Source organism: Protomyctophum bolini (genome assembly GCF_963924005.1).
Source record: "Protomyctophum bolini genome assembly, chromosome: 6".
Lineage (NCBI taxonomy): Eukaryota > Metazoa > Chordata > Actinopteri > Myctophiformes > Myctophidae > Protomyctophum > Protomyctophum bolini.
The window spans coordinates 49,632,584-49,637,583 of NC_137867.1; the positions used below are offsets into that span (position 1 = coordinate 49,632,584).

The 5,000-nt window shown below is 36.5% G+C and overlaps 1 protein-coding gene across 1 annotated transcript in view; it reads left to right on the forward strand.

Annotated features, from left to right (window-relative positions):
- LOC308317086 (LIM/homeobox protein Lhx5-like) overlaps positions 1-5,000 on the forward strand; it is a gene marked incomplete at both ends in the record, with an annotated part of 30,120 nt that overhangs the window by 354 nt on the left and 24,766 nt on the right.

The following is a 5,000-nucleotide window of genomic DNA, read 5'->3' on the forward strand; positions in this document are numbered from 1 at the left end:
TTCTTCAGGTAAATAATATAGAGATCTGCAAGACCTGTTGATTTACTGTTCTGCAAGGCCGACTTCTTCAGGTAAATAATATAGAGATCTGCAAGACCTGCTGATTTACTGTTCTGCGAGGCCGACTTCTTCAGGTAAATAATATATAGATCTGCAAGACCTGTTGATTTACTGTTCTGCGAGGCCGACTTCTTCAGGTAAATAATATATAGATCTACAAGACCTGTTGATTTACTGTTCTGCGAGGCGGACTTCTTCGGGTAATTCGATCTATATAAGACATATTAATTAGACTTCTTCAGGTAAATAAATCTATAATAAGACATTTTAATTAGACTTCTTCTGCAGGTGAATAGATCTATTAAGATCTATTAATTTAATTATAATTCTTCAGGTAAATAAACTGAAAGCTTTTATAAAAAACCTTTTTTATTTTACTCTTTACTGCAAGACCGACTTCATCATGCAGGTATAGGCTAAATAGATCTATAAACCCATTTAACAACAAGTAATTAGATCTTTAAGACCTGATGATGAACTCTCTACTGCATGCAAGAGAGTCTTCTTCAGGTAATTAAACTAAACGTGCTTTTATTTATTTTTTAAAACCCTTTTCATTTTATTTTCTACTGCGAGACGGATTAAAAACATGCTTTTATAAAAACCTATTTTATTTTATTCTAAGACGGAGGTAAAAGTAAACATTATAAATTAACCTGTGATTTTTAGGCCTTCCTCGTGGTTTAATGTCTGTTTTTATAGTTCAATGTTTGTTTTAAAAACGCCATTGACAATGAAGGGGACATTTACGTATAATCTTGTCCCCTATATGACAACATTAATTAACAATAACGACATTGTATAATGTTTGTGTTGGCATGCGCCGTTTGTTTTACATCACCATTACGTCACCTAATCAGACCGCCCCTCACTTCACACGGGTGTGATTTTTAGAGAAAAAACAGACCTTCTTCAAACAGCTTTTGGAAACTATAGACAGATTATGCCACAAATAACCTAATCTCACAACACCTTGTGGATTTTAATTTGTAGATTAGCAAAAACAGCCCGAACTACAAGCTCATACAACACCTTGTAGAAGAGCTTGTTATTTAAATTGTACATCGTTATAGGCTAAACAATAACTGTTTTTTTAAATCCCATATTTAATTTAGATAATCTATAGGCCAACAAACGGATCTACAAGCTTTTCCAAGGCGTTGTGAGCTTGCAGATCGTTCCTTTATTAATGTAGATTATGCTGCAAACTCGAATGTATATATATCAGGTTAAAGAGCTTTTAAAACGATGCATTCGATGAATTGAGTACAATACAAAAGACCCTAATGGAAACAACAAGCCTTTCGGTGGGTTCATTAGCTGTGTATCGAGCTATACTTTCTTTCTTTCTTTCTTTCCTGCATGTGCTCAATTTGCAAACCTATAAACTGCTAATCAATCAAATCAATCAAACGAACCTATATACTTTTTTGACAGAACATTATATAGGCCAAAATAACCACGATCTACAAGCTCACACAACGCCACTGTGAGTGTGTTTTTTATAGGGGCTATATACAGGTTTAATGTTTGTTTTTAGTTCAATGTTTGTTTTTAAAACGCAATTGACAATGAAGGGAACATATTTAGCCTAATCCTATCATCTTGTCCCATATAAACACAGACATTAAACGCTATTAATTAACAATAAAGAGAATGTAATGTTTGTTTTACAATCATCATCATTACATTACATCACCTAAAGATGATAAGAGCGCCCCTCACTTCACACGGGTGTGTTTTTTTTTTTTTTTAAGAAGATATTTGGCTGTTATGAGGAGTCAGAGTTCATTGGCATTTAACTCAACACCGTTTTTTTTTTACCTAGAATATAATTATCAGAGAGCTTTTAGAGAAATATATCATACACGTTTTCTCCACAATATACATTTTATTAATTGAAATGTCTTTGTGTGTCACTATCACTAAAGAAGCTCTTTATATGCAGAGAGATGCACTCACAATAAAAGCGACTATTTAGGTCGCAAAAATAAAACTATATCACAACCATTTGGTTTCATTTTAGGCTCTCAAGAGTTAATCTATTGATAAACATCATGCATTCGTTAATTTACATAACTGGAGAATGTATAGAAGAATAATTGATCAACGTTGCCTCTATATCTCTCCTAATGGTTTACCCACATCATTACAGCATGGACGGGATTGTTGGACAAAACCTTATATCCAACGAAATTTGAAAAAAAAACATATATATGATTTATATAGTTTATTTTGTGTCTGAGAGGCTTTAAATAAATGTCATCAAATGGTGTTCCGTGGCTCCTAATGCCCAATGCATACATAATGGACCTTGTTGTGAAAAGGGTTGGAAACTGCGCTGAATATTAACTCGCCAAATAACAACAATAATACTATATATAGCATGTCATGTCAGGTATAACAATAATGGTCATATAAACATATCATCTCGTCTATAAGCAATGATATATATATATATATATATATATATATATATATATATATATATATATATATATATATATATATATATATATATATATATACATTGAAATGAAAGATATTGTGTGCATGGTTGAAAGCAGACAATCATAGACACACAATGAATGCAGGCAGGGACCAGTTCTAGGATATCGAAGTAGCAATCTGTACCAAATTAATTGAATGTGTGCCGGTGCGTGTCCGTTGAATTAATAACACGCGCACGCACGCACGCACGCACACACAAGCATGCGCGCACACGCACGCACACACACGCACACACACACACACACACACACACACGCCGCGCGCGCGCCGCGTGCGTCTCCTAGATATAAGTCCTACATTTATTTAACGTGTTTATTGGATATATAAGCTTAACATAATAATAATAATTATTATATAATATAGATTAACACGAATAGTTTATATATATATAACATCGCAACCACAATTTTCAGAAACAATTTATGATAAACATGGTCTCTTTTTTTGTATTAAAAAAAAATGAAACTGCCCCTCATCACAAAATGTATAATATATATATAAACATAATAATGTCATATTTGTTATTTATTAATATATGAGAATATTCAGAAAATGTGGCCTTAATTAATTTTATATATAGCCTCAATCCGAAGGATTCACTTTAATATATTTTGTTTGTCTGTTTTAGATTTCGCCAAAACATTCAATAATCTGAAAAAATAAATAAAATAGGTTGAACTCAACCACGAATACTAGGCTAATTTAAACACACACACACACACACACACACACACACACACACACACACACACACACACACACACACACACACACACACACACACACACACACACACACACACCGCGGCTATCATATCATTGATCCTAATAGTTGTTTTCATGTGCAGTCTTTCTGAGGACAACAAACAGCTATTAGAGATCGCCAGAGGATTTTAAATGGAAAATCACTGCCATTAACGGCAATCACTCTAATGCGAGTCCATTTGTTACATAAGTAGGCCTACAATGTTGGGAGAGGGGGGGGGGGGGGTAGAGAGAGAGATGGGGGGGGGGGGGGGGGGTAGAGAGAGAGAGAGAGAGAGAGAGAGAGGGGGGGTCCGTGTATGTGAAAAGGAGACGGTGTTGAAGTGCTGGTCGGTGATATTCTAATCCTAACTGACCATTATGATATTTACATGTGACTTCGGGTTGGAGGAATTGAAACCTCAATAATATGTCAAAGGAGTGGAGATAAAAAAAGGCATGTATACCTTTTCAGTATGAAAACTGCATTAAAAAATAGCCGAAAAATAGCCGATCTACAAGCTCGCAACGCGTCGCGCTGCCGACGCGTTGCGAGCTTGTAGATCGGGCTATTTTTTCCAGTATGAAAAATTGCATAAAAATAGCTGATCTATATACAGTATATGAGCTTGTTTTGGGGCTTGTAGATCAGCTATATTTTGGGGCTCCAATTTGTGGTGACACGTGACGAATTGTATAAAAAATGTACGAAACTAAAAAGTAAAACAGAGAAAGTTAATTTTGATTGATTGAGTGATTGAGTGATTGATTGAGTGATTTATCGATTGATCGATTGAATAGCCTATACTTTATTGGCGGTTTGCAAAACAAGCACTGCAGGGAATCTTTAAATGAAACCCAAGAGAATATAATAATTATTATATTTCCTTTGATAAAACACTCAATTCATTCGAAGATGCAGAGAAGACGTTTCTCCATCCATGGGCCCGAAAAACAACATGCCAAACCGTGTGTGTGTATGCGTGTGCGTGTGCGCGTGCGCGTGCGTGCGTGCGTTGTTAGGTTAATTTCGGGCCCGTTGTCGTATTAAGTGAAGCATTTACATCAGTGTCAATGTACCGTTAGGCTGCATGCATTGTTTCTGTAACATTAACATTAGTGGTGTTGTTAGAGTAAATAAATACACCCCCCCCCCACACACACACACACACACACACACACACACACACACACACACACACACACACACACACACACACACACACACACACACACACACCTCGACCCCCCCATGGTACCTATTATATCCATCCATCTATGGGCGGGGGGGGGGGGGGGGGCTTGCATCATGTCATTCAGCCAAAACAAAACGACCCTCTCCAAATATGTGTTAAACCCCCCCGCCCCGCCCCCCCTAAAGCAGAGCATTAGGCTACTAAACCAGTGACTATTAGCGGTGCAGGTAGGCTACTATTGGTCCGTTGAGAAAAGAGAAATACAAATAAAAAGGGCCTAGAATATAAGATGTCTTATTATTGCCGTTCCTGCCTTTTATCGACTGGAAAGTGGCGAGAAAAAAAACTATATGTCCAAGAATTATGTGTTTTATAAAGAAGGTGGAAAGATAGCCGATCTACAAGCCCACAACGCGTCTCTGGGTGGATGGATGCATGGATGGATGGATGGATGGATGGATGGATGGATGGATGGGTGGATGGATGGATG